This window comes from Chionomys nivalis, chromosome 26 (assembly GCF_950005125.1).
Source record: "Chionomys nivalis chromosome 26, mChiNiv1.1, whole genome shotgun sequence".
NCBI classification, from domain to species: domain Eukaryota; kingdom Metazoa; phylum Chordata; class Mammalia; order Rodentia; family Cricetidae; genus Chionomys; species Chionomys nivalis.
The window spans coordinates 34,116,981-34,133,067 of NC_080111.1; the positions used below are offsets into that span (position 1 = coordinate 34,116,981).

At 41.7% G+C, this 16,087-nt stretch overlaps 1 pseudogene; it reads right to left on the bottom strand.

Annotated features, from left to right (window-relative positions):
• LOC130866838 (zinc finger protein 431-like) overlaps positions 1-6,915 on the bottom strand; it is a 100,935-nt pseudogene extending 94,020 nt beyond the window's left edge.
• Positions 6,916-16,087: the final 9,172 nt, after the last annotated feature.

Consider the following 16,087-nt stretch of genomic DNA (forward strand, 5'->3'; position numbering starts at 1 on the left):
TATGTAAAATCTCTCTCAGGTATATTCAATTCTTTTTGCGTATCAGATAATCCCAGAGGTAGTCAGTTTTAACTACCAAAAATAGCCAGACATTTCAACAGCCAAGACAGAAGAAATGATAAAAAATATTCTTGCCTGCAAGAGGCACAAAGAGTGTGGGAGTTGTTTTCAAAACAGTATTGTTCCTCAACAAATGAAGCATGGAGATTTTACGTAGGGAGTCTGAACATGTTCATGTATCATCTCCCTTTCCTTAAGCATGCTTAGTTAACAGGTCCACTTCTAACCATAATCACAATGTAAAAGCAAAGACATTTAGGGACATTCTTACGTCAAAATTATGTAGGAACAAATGTAAATTAGACAAATGATGGAAAGAAATGCCTCTTGCATGTTCATACTGTACCATAAGGTCTTGCTTGAAATTCAAGTAGATGACACTGTGAAAAGTTGACTATTAATCTTGATGCTTATTCTGAAAGATAACATTACCAAAACCATAATTTTTGCAAACACAAAAAAATAGAGAACACAAACCAGAAAACTTCAAGAAAAAGTCACCTAACAGCCCTCTATACAGTGCTTCTGGAGGAACAGTTATAATGATCTCTATGAATCTCAGAGAAAGCTGCCTTTGCTCTTAGCAGGCTGACTAGGCAGAAGACCACATCTGCTACACAGTCTACAAACAAAAAAAATTACATAACCCAGGAAAACAAGAAACCTGAATAACATCCATAAAAGGAGCACTGGAGAACTGAAACAATATTACCTCTTAAATTCATTCCAAATCTCTGCCACTGGTGCCCATAAAATCATTTGCAAAAGTAAATATACTCAAATATGCAAGCACATACTATTAATTCTACTCACTGGGAAAAACTGAACATTTGACAGTGGGTCACGGAAATTACTTGGCACAAGTGAGAATTTTTAAGTCTGGTACATAGCCTCCAGGCCCTGGGCATTCATCCCAGCACCCCCTGGATGAGGAGTTGCATTAGCCTGGACTACAAATCCCAGCATGCCAGGTACAACCACCGCAGGGAGGGGTCAGGACCTCTCCAACAATGTATTTAGGTAGGATCCTAGAAAACAAACATTAGTTCCCAGTTTGCATTGGGCTCCTCACTCTCGCCCCCCATCTCCCAACATGGGCTCCATTATCAGAGGGCGCTGTACTTAATAAAATGATGGGCATTTTGATTTAGTTTAATTTTACCTAATTGGACTTCTATGTGCTAAGATTTTTTCTTAACAAGAAGGAAACACAGAGCACACAACAAATCCTCTTAGGAGTTTATTAGAGGGGACATGAACAGGCTTGGGAAGTCAGTGTGCAGAGAGGGAGGAAGATGGCTCATCCAGCTTTTACAAGCTGTCTGGTGCATGCACACAGGGGTTGACATGGCTACATCATATGCAGATGATGGGGCTCATACAAGCGGGGAAGGGCTTAGCTGAGTCATATGTGGATCATGCAGGAGGGCGCCTTTAACATTCCTGGGTGCCTGAGGGCTTGTCTGTCCCTACATGATGCCTAGAATATAGGAGTATCAACTATATGTGGCTTAAATCATTACAGTCACCACCTTACCAGGTGATGTGAAATGCCCATCATGAGTTGGGTATTTCTGGATCTATGAAGTTATAAAGTAGGACATCTACAGCTGCAACCTGTTATCAAATGGAAGTGGTATATTAGAGATCAGGACAAAGTAGGTCCTAAAGACAGAAGGAAGCTACATGAAGAGATGGCCAAATACCAACGTTTTCTACTCCTGTTACTATGCCTTCTGCTGTCAAGAATGCACCTATAGTCTATTCCCTATGATTGGTTGAATGAGAAATAGATGACTAGTCCCTGGCTGATGGTTCAATACATCATACACGAACCACCCCGAATTAGACAGCTGCAGGATTACAATCCCTGGCTGGGACAACCCTGTAAGATGCTTGTGAAAGGAAATGTTCACAGTGGGCAGAAAATCAAACAATACACATTTGAATGTGGTTTATTTGGAAGGAGAGATGGTCTAATCGACAATTAGCAATGAACTGATTGATGGACTTTATCCAGTGGTTTGACTGGATGCTGAGGGATTAGTAAAGAGCATGATTAGAAAATTGGTGAGAGAAGACATCTGAGGAAGAAGAATGTGAATAGTCTCTGTGAAAGGGAAAGGAGTATAAAGATCCTTGGATTCCTTGTAAATGCTGATCCAAAGGTTCATTCAGCTGAGGAGGAGTTCAAAACTCATTGAGACGGAATGACTCTTCCATGTACAGTCAGCCTCTTTCCCCAGTTATTCATGTCAGTGTCCAATGGGCCCATGACCAAAGTGGCCACATGCCAAAATGGGAGATAGGCATGGGTTCAAAAACATGGACTTGAACTCATCATGGCTGACTTAGCTACAGTTTTGCTGAGTTGCCATATTATGCATTAGCACAGACCAAAACTTAGCCCCATGTATGACACCATTACTAGAGTGACCAGACACCAACCTACTGGCAGGTTGACTACACTGGAAAACTTCCTCTGTGAAAAGGACATTTGGGCTTCAAATGCTCTTAAACCAACAGACTAAAGAAAGAATAACAACTTTAGGTAGGTTGATATATCCAGATTAGCATGGGGAAATTGGATTGTCTCATCACAATAGAGATAAGAAAGATAATATGTCCAGAATGCAGGAGATCTTTTAGGGCATCTCCTTGTGATACCAGGACTTGCCATTAAGACAAATGAGAAACAAAAACAGTATAATCCAATAAGTATGACAAACATCACATGTCCATCAAGAATGAAGGCATGGGTCATTTCTCTAGGAAAAGAACCAAGACCTTATGAAGTGCTTGCAGAGGTTGGGAGAAATATAGAATGGGCAGCAGACTATGGCAGTTCTAAGGCCACGTGACTATTGCAGCAATGAGAACTTTAACTGATATGAGTGCTTCTGTTGTATTTTGTTGATAATGTGTTTGTAAAGCTATTTCTATGTCCTCTAAATTTCCTTATCATATGTTGCAACATCAATTAAGAGAATATTTGTGTTTATCAGAAGTTTGAGATACTGGAATGATATCCTCCATGAGACATTGCCAATATTTCTAATATAAAATCATTTGTATTTGACATAATTATGTTATGTTTAGTCATAATTACAACCCAGTTATTGATTTTCGTTTGGAAATTAATAAGGTGATATGATTGAATGTCATGTTGACAATGGATTGATTATGACAGTTGTTCTTGGTTTTCAACTTTATTATATCAGGAATGAACTACAATTCAAAACTGGAGGGCACACTTGTGATCTGTTCCTTAAGGGAAGAGGACAGCAGGCCAATTATCCAAATAGTAAGGATGGATGACACTCAACTTTGATCTAGACAGTGAACCTAAGAAGGCACACCTTCAATTTGTATCACACCTTCTGCTGGAAGGACAATGGAAGAAGAAAGATGGGGTATTATTTCTCTCTACCAGGGGACCTTGAATACCAGCCTCAGTACCCCCAGAGTGTTTAGAATTGGATGTGTACAGCAGGCAAGGACCTGTGTGTAAAAGTTAAACTTAAGTACATTACCTCTGTGTCTTCTTTATTTTTCATGCAAGGGGAAAGAAATGAAGTGAAGAAGAAGGGGAAAGAAAAGAAAAGAAGGAGAAGAAAGGAGAGTAAGGGGAAGAAGTAGAAGTAGTGAGGAGAAGAAGAGTAAGAGTAAGGGCTCATCTCCATGAGGTTTCTAGTCTTTACAGACATAGTTGGAATATTCCTCAAGCATATGCCTATGATAATAGGCATATCAGAATGATAAAAACAGGCAGGTAGAACCAGACAAAGCAGTACTCCTGAGCAGGTGACCTGACCCAGGAAAGAAAGCGCTTTTCATTCAAGGGGAAGTACCTGACATTCCAAACCATTAGATAAAGTTAATAAACTTGCGTAAATCCTCAATTCACCCATTCTCCTTATCTAATCTCTTTGTGATAACCAATTTTGGGAATGCCCAGATTTGTTTTTTAGCAAAATTGGGGCATGCTGTCTTACTGCTCAATGCCTGCCTTCTATAGAAATTTCTATGTGGTCTGTTAGAGGGTAAATTTCTGGGACTGACAAATGTCAATTTGACTGTTAGAAAAAGGAATGAATGTTATCACTCTAAAGTCCACTGGTGTGGGGAAGCAAGGTCACACCATTGCTCCTCAGAAGTCACACTGCTGAGGTGTTTTGGGAGCAAAATCCACTTCAAAGGGAAGAATCATGGCTTCACAAAGTTAACACAGACAGGTACGACAGTGACTTTTCCAAAAGAGAAGTGTTCCTGAAGCTCAGCAAAATAGGTTGTTCCGTGTTTGGGTGGGTGTATGCACTTCCTGTGGATTTGCCTAGTGCTCTGTCACATGTGCATTTCCTGTACAGTCATGGGGTCTTCAAAATTTCTGCATTCCCTCACCTTATCAGCACAGGTATTCCTTCATTGTCATTGAAGTCTACTTCTTTGGAATTCCAGCATATACACAAAACAGATGAGACACCCAGTCTTGTGTATCTGAGCTAGATTCTTGAACCTTCCTTTCACTGACAGCCATTTTTGGACTGCACTCTGAAAGTTATTCGCCCCAAAATCCCCATGTGATCATAGAAAGATAGATAGATAGATAGATAGATAGATAGATAGATAGATAGATAGATAGATAGATAGATAGATAGGATTTGGTCCAAAAGTTCTATGACTCTAGAGACCCCTGACTAATATACTGTGATTTTTAGTAAATTAAATTTTTAAACTTTTAGTTTCTAATTTTTCTATTTATACTCTGTTGGACTAGAAGTCCAATTCTCAGAGAGGAGTTGCTCCAGACACCATTCACAAAGCCTCAATTGATGCAAAAGCAAGAGGATTTTTATTCTGTCGTGACAGGACCCTTCAAGTTCAGAATATGAAGGACATCTGATAGCTGTTACAGTCTATCTTTTAAAGCAAAAAGCCACAGACACAAGGGAAGACACTGTAGGTGGTTATCCAACTTATTGGATTGGCTTATTCAGGGCAGGAAAATAGCTGCGTGGTCAGGTGATAAGGGAGAGCATCTCTGTGGTCTTCCTGACCTTGTTCTAGTGACTAAATCAATACATCAGGAACTGAGTCAACATCTGTGGTTGTCTTTGCCTCAATTCCCAGAACGGAGTTATGTTTGAAGATAATTAACAAGGACATAGGAAGATAAGCAGTCCAGCATGTGTGTGTGGGGGTGACTGTCCCGTTTCCAAGAGTGAGGGTAAGATTTTAGAAAAATGTCTTAGGGTTGAGGGGGCTTAGAAATGCATTTAGAGTCTTTCATTCCCTTTTGTTGTTTTGTCAAATCCCAATCTTGAGATTTTCTGAGGTCTCTCTTGAGAGCCTGATATTGGTGGGTCAGTACTAAAACTTGGGTAATATTGAGTTGTTCATGAATGAACATCAGGAGTTGGTATTTTCTACAGTCCTGGGACTGGGAAGAAACTAGCTGGAGTTTTTAGGGTGGGAGCTGGGAAATGGCAGGGCCTTAGGGCTTGGTGTGGTGCTTAGGGACCCTGCAGAAGGGGGCTAGTTCAGCTTCCCTACCTTGTCAAGTTTGCTTACATTCCACACGCCCCCCAGACAAATATATCAGTCATAATGTCTACATGTAGGGAAGAGTCCCGGGGAGAGTTTGTTTGGTATTTTTTTAAGAGTTCTTAGTTTAGCTTTGGGTGTGTTGAAGCTTTTACCTGGAGGGTCCTGAGTCATCCTGTGGAGGTGTCAGCTTTATGTGAGATGTGTGGATCCAAATTCAATGTCATCTACTTTGAGAGTGGTGATTGTCATAAGGAGTATGGTGTAGGGTCCCTTCCAGGAAGGTTTAAGGCTCTGGAACTGATGGCTCCAGACGTATATGGAATCACCAATGGATGATCTCTGGGTGTCTGGGCTGGTAGGCAGCAGCCAGAGGCTTCCACACCGGGGCTTGGATGATCAGGAGGGCCTTTCAGTGGGCAGATAACAGTCTGAGAAGAACAGCATCAGGATTATATAGCTCATTTGCCTTAGTGAGCAGTGGCAGCCCTCACATAGGATCTCATAAGTAGTGAGTTTAAATCGCCCAGGAGTGTTTTGAACCCAGCAAAGGACAGAGGGAGGGAGGTCTATTCAGTCATTTTGCTGGTCTCTAGAGCCAATTTTTGTTCATTTGTAAAATTTTTTTTTTAGAAATTATTTTTTTAAAGAATTTTTTAATATTTATTTATTTATTATGTATACAATATTCTGCCTGTGTGTATGCCTGAAGTCCAGAAGAGGGCACCAGACCTCTTTACAGATGGTTGTGAGCCACCATGTGGTTGCTGGGAATTGAACTCAGGACCTTTGGAAGAGCAGGCAATGCTCTTAACCACTGAGCCATCTCTCCAGCCCCCTTTAGAAATTTATTTATCTTATCTATCTGACCTGAGCTTTGGGGTTGGTAAGCACAATTTTCAATTGATCCCCAATGTCTTGGCCATGCCCTGACTTACCTGGGCAACAAAGGCAGGTCTATTATCGGACATGATTACCATGGGCATTCCAAACCTCGGGAAGATTTCTTTTATGATCTTCTTAGCCATTACATTGGCTGTCCCAGTCCTGGTCAATGTATGATGGCTATCTTCTTTGGCAACTGTGTGGCCTAGAGGAGGCTCCAAAAGTTTCTGCACATGTCAACAGTCCTCTTTGTCTGTATATTGCTCCATGTATGTGGGTAGTGGTAAAAGCATACCTACCGTCAGTGTAGACGTTCCCTCTACCATCTGTAGAGCTTGTATCAAAGCCACAAGTTCTGCTTTCTGGTCGGCCTGACGTCCCTTCAGGGAGATTACTGGCCCAGATCATTTGCTTCCTGTCCACCATTGCTGCCCCTGCCTTCCACTTACCTTCAGTCTTGTATACCTGCTTGGCTCAGACCCCAAGCCTTCTGCCCCAGGCAAGCGTCGCCATAATTTCCAGCTCTGCCTGGCACAGCTCGGTCTGCCATTCTGCCAGTCACCTGTCCTTTCTGCAGATGCTGGTAGGATCCATAGTCTATCGATGTGAGCAGGGCACAGGAGCAGCAGCCTAGTGCAGGAGGGCACCTGTGGTAGCATTGTGAGTGCTCTATCACAGTCTGACATGTGTGAGGGGAGTGTTGGTGGAGCGGCGGTGCTGCGTCCCGCCACCCAGCTAGCTTTACCCAAAATAATTACACAGAAACTGTATTCTTTTTTTTTATTTTTTTATTCTTTTTTAATTAATATTTCCACCTGCTCCCCGTTTGCCATTTCCCTCCCCTCCTCCCAAATATTGCCCCCTTCTCCCACTCCCCTCCCCCTATCCCCACTCCTCTTCTCCACCCCCCACACAATTCCCCCTCCCTCTCGTTACTGAAGAGCAGTCCTAATTCTCTGCCCTGCGGGAAGACGAAGGTCTTCTATCTACGTCCAGGAAGGTGAGTGTCTAAACAGGCTAAGCTCCCACAAAGTCAGTTCATGTATTAGGATCGAAACCTAGTGTCATTGTCCTTGGCTTCTCATCAGCCTTCATTGTCCGCCATGCTCAGAGAGTCCAGTTTCAACCCATGCTTATTCAGTCCCAGACGAGCTGGCCTTGGTGGGCTCCCAATAAATCAGTTCCACTGTCACAGTGGGTGGGTGCATCCCTCGTGGTCCTGATTTCCTTGCTCATGTTCTCCCTCCTTCTGCTCCTCATTTGGACCTTAAGAGCTCAGACCGTTGCTCCAAATTGAGTCTCTGTCTCTACCTCGATCCATCGCCAGATGAAGGTTCTAAGGTGATATGTAAGATATTCATCAGTACAGGATAGGGTCATTTCAGGTTCCCTCTCCTCAGTTGCCCAAGGTACCAGCTGGGGACATCTCCCTGGACACCTGCGAACCCCTCTAGAGTCAAGTCTCTTGCCAACCCTAAGATGGCTCCCTTAGTTAGGATATATACTTCACTGCTCCCATATCCACCCTTCCTATATCCCAACCATCCCAATCCCCCGAGCTCCTCCAATCCTCCCCTTCTCATGTTTCTCATCCCATTTCCCCTTTGCCCCATGCCACCTCACCCGCAAGTTTCCAGTTTTTGTCCTGCAATCTTGTCTACTTCCCCTCTCCAGGCGGATGACTATACGATTTTCTTTGGGTTCACTTTCTTATTTAGCTTCTCTAGGATCACAAATTATATGCTCAATGTCCTTTATTTATGGCTAGAAACCGATTATGAGTGAGTACATCCCATGTTCCTCTTTTTGGGTCTGGGATACCTCACTCAGGATAGTGTTTTCTATTTCCATCCATTTGCACGCAAAATTCGAGAAGTCATTGTTTTTTACCGCTGAGTAGTACTCTAATATGTATATATTCCACACTTTCTTCATCCATTCCTCTATTGAAGGGCATCTAGGTTGTTTCCAGGTATTGGCTATTACAAACAAGGCAGCTATGAACATAGTTGAACAGATATTTTTGTCATTTGATGGGGCATCTCTTGGGTATATTCCCAGTAGTGGTATTACTGGATCTTGGGGTAGGTTGATCCCAAATTTCCTGAGAAATTGCCACACTGCTTTACAAAGTGGTTGCACTAGTTTGCATTCCTACCAGCAATGAATGAGTGTGCCCCTTTCTCCACAACCTCTCCAGCAAAGGCTATCATTGGTGTTTTTCATTTTAGCCATTCTGACAGGTGTAAGATGGTATCTCAAAGTTGTTTTAATTTGCATTTCCCTTATCGCTAAGGAGGTTGAACATGATATTAAGTGTCTTTTGGCCATTTGAATTTCTTCTGTTGAGAATTCTCTGTTCAGTTCAGTGCCCCATTTTTTATTGGGTTAATTATCCTTTTAAAGTTTAGTTTCTTGAGTTCTTTATATATTTTGGAGATCAGACCTTTGTCTGTTGCAGGGTTGGTGAAGATCTTCTCCCAGTCAGTGGGTTGCCTTTTTGTCTTAGTGACAGTGTCCTTTGCTTTACAGAAGCTACTCAGTTTCAGGAGGTCCCATTTATTCAATGTTGTCCTTAATGTCTGTGCTGCTGGGGATAAACGTAGGAAGTGATCTCCTGTACCCATATGTTGTAGAGTACTTCCCACTTTTTCTTCTATCAGGTTCAGTGTGTTCAGACTAATATTGAGGTCTTTAATCCATTTGGACTTGAGTTTTGTGCATGGTGATAGATATGGATCTATTTTCATTCTTCTACAGGTTGACAACCAGTTCTGCCAGCACCAATTGTTGAAGATGCTCTCTTTTGTCCATTGAATACTTTTAGCTCCTTTATCAAAAATTAGGTGTTCATATGTTTGTGGGTTAAAATCAGGGTCTTCTACTCGGTTCCTTTGATCGACTTCTCTGTTTTTATGCCAATACCAAGCTGTTTTCAATACTGAGGCTCTGTAATAGAGTTTGAGGTCAGGGATGGTAATACCTCCAGACGATCCTTTATTATATAAGATTGTTTTGGCTATCCTGGGTTTTTTGTTTCTCCATATAAAGTTGATTATTGTCCTCTCAACATCTGTGAAGAATATCTGTGAAGAATTTTGATGGGATTTTAATGGGGATTGCATTGAATCTATAAATTGCCCTTGGTAGAATTGCCATTTTTACTATGTTGATCCTCCCAATCCAAGAGCAAGGGAGATCCTTCCATTTTCTGGTATCCTCCTCAATTTCTTTCTTCATAGACTTAAAGTTCTTGTCAAATAGATCCTTCACTTCCTTGGTTAGAGTTACCCCAAGATATTTTATGCTATTTGTGGCTATCGTGAAGGGTGATGCTTCTCTGATTTCCCTCTCTGCTTCCTTATCCTTTGTTTATAGGAGGGCAACTGATTTTTGGGCATTGATCTTGTATCCTGCAACGCTACTAAAGGTGTTTATCAGCTGAAGGAGTTCTTTGCTGGAGTTTTTGGGGTCGCTTATGTACACTATCATATCATCTGCAAATAATGAAAGTTTAACTTCTTCCTTTCCAATTTGAATCCCTTTGATCCCTTTATGTTGTCTTATTGCTATTGCTAGAATTTCAAGCACTATATTAAAGAGGTATGAAGAGAGTGGACAACCTTGTCGTGTTCCTGATTTTAGTGAAATAGCTTTGAGTTTCTCTCCATTTAATTTGATGTTAGCTGACGGCTTGCTATAAATAGCTTTTATTATACTTAGGTACGACCTTTGTATTCCTAATCTCTCTAAGACCTTTATCATAAAGGGATGTTGAATTTTGTCAAATGCTTTTTCAGCATCTAATGAAACGATCATATGGTTTTCTTCTTTCAGTTAATTTATATGATGGATTACATTGATAGATTTTCATATGTTGAACCAGCCCTGCATCTCTGGGATAAAGCCTACTTGATCATAATGGATAATTTTTCTAATGTGTTCTTGGATACGGTTTGCCAGTATTTTATTGAGTATTTTTGCGTCGATGTTCATGAGTGAGATTGGCCTGTAGTTCTCTTTCTTGGTTGTGTCTTTGTGTGGTTTTGGTATCAGAGTAACTGCAGCTTCATAAAAGGAATTTGGCAATGACTTCTCTGTTTCTATATTGTGAAATACTTTAAGGAGCATAGGTATTAGGTCTTCTTGGAAGTTCTGGTAGAATTCTGCATTGAAGCCGTCTGAACCTGGGCTTTTTTTGGTGGGGAGGTTTTTTTTATTATTAATTAATTTATTTAATTATTAAAGATTTCTGCCTCTTCCCCGCCACCACCTCCCATTCCCTCCCCCTCCCCCAATCAAGTCTTCCTTCCTCCTCAGCCCAAAGAGCAAGCAGGTTTCTCTGCCCTGTGGGAGGTCCAAGGACCAACCACCTCCATCCAGGTCTATTAACGTGAGCATCCAAACTACCTGGGCTCCCACAAAGCCATTACATGCAATAGAATCAAGAACCCATTGCCATTTTTCTTCAGTTCTCAGTAGTCCTCATTGTCCATTATGTTCAGCGAGACCGGTTTTGTCCCATGCTTTTTCAGTCCCCGGTCAGCTGGCCTTGGTGAGTTCCCGATAGAACATCCCCATTGCCTCAGTGTGTGGGTGCACCCCTCGCAGTCCTGAGTTCCTTGCTCGTGCTCACTCTCCTTCTGCTCCTCCTTTGGATAGTGAGACTTCAGTCCAGTGCTCCAATGTTGGTCTCTGTCTCTGTCTTCTTTCATCGCCTGATGAAGGTTAATATTCAGGGGGATGCTTATATGTTTTTCTTTGGGTTCACCTTCTTATTTAGCTTCTCTAGAATCACGAATTATAGTCTCAATGTCCTTTATTTATGGCTAGAAACCAAATATGAGTGAGTACATCCCATGTTCCTCTTTTTGGGTCTGGCTTACCTCACTCAGGATAGTGTTTTCAATTTCCGTCCATTTGTATGCAAAATTCAAGAAGTCATTGTTTTTTACTGCTGAGTAGTACTCTAATATGTATATATTCCATACTATCTTCATCCATTCTTGGTGGGGAGGTTTTTTATAACAACTTCTAATTCTTCACGACTAACAGGTCTATTTAGATTGTTCACCTGGTCCTGGTTTAACTTTGGTATATGGTACTTATCTAAAAAAGTGTCCATTTCTTTTACATTTTCCAATTTTGTGGCATACAGGTTTTTGTAGTAAGATCTAATGATTCTCTGAATTTCCTCTGTGTCTGTGGTTATGTCTCCCTTTTCGTTTCTGATTTTGTTAATTTGCGTATTCTCTCTCTGCCGTTTGATTAGTTTGGATAGGGGCTTATCAATCTTATTGATTTTCTCCAAGAACCAGCTTTTTGTTTCATTGATTCTTTGGATTGTTTTCTGTGTTTCTATTTTGTTGATTTCACCCCTCAATTTGATTATTTCCAATCTTCTACTTCTCCTAGGTGAGTCTGCTTCTTTTTTTTCTAAAGCTTTCAGGTGGGCTATTAAGTCTCCAATGTGTGCTTTCTCCGTTTTCTATAAGTAGGCAGTTAATGCTATGAACTTTCCTCTTAGCACTGCTTTCATAGTGTCCCATAGGTTTGAGTATGTTGAGTCTTCGTTTTCATTGAATTCAAGAAAGACTTTAATTTCTTTCTTTATTTCTTCCTTGATCCACGTGTGGTTCAGTAGTTGACTGTCCAGTTTCCATGAGTTCATAGGCTTTCTGGGGATAGCATTGTTGTTGAATTCTAACTTTAATCCATGGTGATCTGATAAGACACAGGTGGTTACTGATATTTTTTTGTAGCTGTGTAAGTTTGTTTTGTTACTGAGTATGTGGTCTATTTTCAAGAAGGTTCCAAGAGCTGCAGAGAAGAAGGTATATTCTTTCTTATTTGAGTGGAATGTTCTATAGATGTCTGTTAAGTCCATTTGATTCATTACCTTCCTTAATCCTTTTATTTCTCTGTTAGGTTTCTGTCTGATTGACCTGTCCATTGGTGAGAGAGGAGTGTTGAAATCTCCTACTATTAGTGTGTGTGGTTTGATGACTGCCTTGAGTTTTAGTAACGTTTTTTTACATAAGTGGGTGCTTTTATATTAGGGGCATATATATTCAGTATTGAGACTTCATCCTGGTGAATTATTCCTGTTATGAGTAAAAAATGTCCCTCTCCATCTCTTTTGATTGATTTTAGTTTGATGTCAACTTTCTTAGAAATTAGTATGGCCACACCTGCTTGTTTCTTAGGTCCGTTTGCTTGATAAACCTTTCCCCAGCCCTTTACTCTGAGTAGATGTCTGTCTTTGTGGTTGAGGTGTGTTTCTTGTAAGCAGCAGAATGTTGGATCCTGTTTTCGTATCCAATCTCTTAGCCTGTGCCTCTTTATAGGTGAGTTGAGTCCATTGATATTAAGTGATATTAATGACCAGTGGTTGTTAACTCCGGTCATTTTTCCTTTCTTTCTTTCTTTCTTTTGGTAGTAGAGTTTGTGTGTTTCCCTTCTTCAAGTTGTGCTGGTGAAGGGTCATTAGATGTCTGAGTTATTGTGGGCATTGTTGGACTCCTTGGTTTGTGATTTTCCTTCTATTACTTTCTGTAAGGCTGGATTTGTGGCTACGTATTGTTTAAATTTGTTTTTATCCTGGAAAACTTTGTTTTCTCCATTTATAGTGAATGAAAGCTTGGCTGGGTATAGTATTCTGGGCTTGCATCCATGGTCTCTTAGTTTTTGCAGTACTTTCTGGCTTTCTGGCTTTCATGGTTTCCATAGAGAAATCAGGTGTAAGTCTGATAGGTTTACCTTTGTAGGTAACTTGACCTTTTTCCTTTGCAGCTCTTAATATTCTTTCTTTATTCTGTATGTTTTGTGTTTTGATTATTATATGACGAGGAGATGTTTTTTTTTGATCCAGTCGATTTGGTGTTCTGTATGCTTCTTGGACCTTCAAAGGAATATCTTTCTTAAGGTTGGGAAAGTTTTCTTCTATAATTTTATTAAATATATTTTCTGGACCATTGAGCTGTACTTCTTCTCTTTCTTCTATCCCTATTATTCTTAGGTTTGGTCTTTTCATTGTGTCCCAGATTTCCTGAATGTTTTGTGATGAGAATTTTTGGTTATGCTGTTTTCTTTGATGAGAGTGTTTATTTTCTCTATGGTATCTTCAGTGTCTGAGATTCTTTCTTCTATCTCTTGTAATCTGTTGGTGGTACTTGTCTCTGTAGTTCCTGTTCATTTATCCAAATTTTCCATCTCCATCCTTCCCTCGGTTTGTGTTTTCTTTATTACTTCCACTTCATTCTTCAAGTCTTGAACCGTTTCCCTTACCTGTTTGATTACTTTTTCTTGTTTCTCTTGGTTTTCTTGGGTATCTTTGAGAGATTTATTCATTTCCTCTACCTTTTTGTTTGTAATCTCTAATTGATTATGGCAGTTTTTCACCTCCTGTTTAAGGTCCTCTATTATTTTCATATAATTCACTTTTGAGTCGAATTCTTCTAACTCTTCTGGATTAGGGTGTACACTTCTTATTTTGGTATTCCTGGATTCTGGTGATGTCACATTGCCTTTCAAGTTGTTGGGGGAATTCTTGCATTGGCACCTGCCCATCTCTTCCTTCAAATGGAGCCAGGAGAGGCATGGTGTCTTGGACCAGTCTTTGCTGTAACTAACTCTCTGGGTGAATCTCCTCAGTGTAGGGGCAGGAACCGTTCCCTTCCAGATGAACTCCTCAACACCAACACAGGGGCGCCTGGTATTCCAATGACCCGAGGAAAGAAGGGCGAATGCAAGGGGTAGGGTGGGGTCGAGTAGAACACAGGCTACACTGCAGTACAACCTGGAGGTGCCTGCGCTCCCTTTCGGGGGTTGCTGAGGCCTGCCCGCTAGGCAGGCACTCACTGCTTTGGTTGGGTAGCCTTAGTGTAGGGGGGTTTGTGCTCTCTACCGGGACAGTCCACCCCAGGATAGCACACACTCACCCGTCCAGATTGAACTTCTCAGCACCTACACAGGGACTCCTGGTAGCCCCAATGAGCCAGGGACCAAGGGAAGTAGGAGGCAGGCAGAGCAGGTCCAGGAGAGCACCGCAGACACTGCAGCCCCAGCAGCAGGGGCCTGCGTTCCCTGGCGGGGACCTTGAGGCCTGCCCTCTAGTCCGGCACTCACTGCTCTGGGTTGGTAGCCTTATTGAAAGGGCACGAAGCTGTTCCACAGCAAAGGACCTTGCAGGCAAGGCAGGCTTGGGGGTGGGGGTGGGGGTGGGGGCGCGTGTGTAGGAAAGAAAGCCCTGCAGCAGGATCTGGGAAAGGAGCGTTTGTGCTCTCTACCGGGACAGTCCGCCCAGGATAGCACACACTCACCCATCCAGATGGAACTTCTCAGCACCTACACAGGGACTCCTGGTAGCCCCAATGAGCCAGGGACCAAGGGAAGTAGGGGGCAGGCAGAGCAGGTCCAGGAGAGCACAGCAGACACTGCAGCCCCAGCAGCAGGGGCCCGCATTCCCTGGTGGGGACCTTGAGGCTTGCTCTCTAGTCCGGCACTCACTGCTCTGGGTTGGTAGCCTTAGTGAAAGGGCAGGAACCTCTTCCACAGCCTTATACATTTATTTTTATCCTGGCAACAAGGTTTCTCTGAGTAACCACTCTGCCTCTGCAGAAAATCCGTGTTTTATTACTTGTGTAAAAATTTCTTGGCACTTAGCAAGGAAAATATACCAACTAGACCCCAAGCAGAGCAGCGTCTATCCCTTGCCATGCTCCTTTATTTACTTGCTCTTTCTAGCCTGCCTCACTGAGTCATATTTATGCAGTGTCCATGGAGGCCAAAAGAGGGCATTGGGTCACCTGGATCTATGTTGTGATCTGCTATGTGGGTGTGAATCCTGTGCAGAACAGTAAGTGCTCTTAACTGCTGAGTCATCCTTTATGGTTTTATTCCTCATCCTCAGGTATTTCCTTTGGAAATGAAATTGTAAGGTGTATTAACTAGATTTAGAAATGAGTATGGTATGCTAACACAGTAAAATGCAAGCCATAGACATTTTGGACTTAATTAAAGAGAGTTGTCTATTGTTTTGTGGTTAGGTTTTTTTTTTTTTTTTTTTGGTTTTTCGTGACAGGGTTTCTCTGTGGCTTTGGAGCCTGTCCTGGAACTAGCTCGGTAGACCAGGCTGGTCTCGAACTAACAGAGATCCGCTTGCCTCTGACTCCCGTGTGCTGGGAATAAAGGCGTGCGACACCATCGCCCAGCTTGTGGTTAGGTTTTTATACATTTTTACCCCAGCAACAAGGTTGGTCTTTGTAACCACTCTGGCTGTTCTGAAACTTTCTTTGTAGACTAGTCTGGCCTCAAACTTATGGAGACCTTAGGAGCTTTGGATTCATGGACATCTAGTAAATTAATCAACAGAATCTCAGACAGCTGCAACATGCACCTACTAGAGTAATAAAAGAGTACAAAAGGAAAAACCACATGCAACACCACAAAGAGCAACAAAACATCAGGAAAACCTAAAGAACCTTCAACAGCAAGACTTGAACAATCAAATATAGATGAAGCAGAAGAAAGTGACCTAAAAAATAGATTCAAGAGTTTGAAACTCATAAAGAGGAAATGAGAAATTACCTCAAAGAAT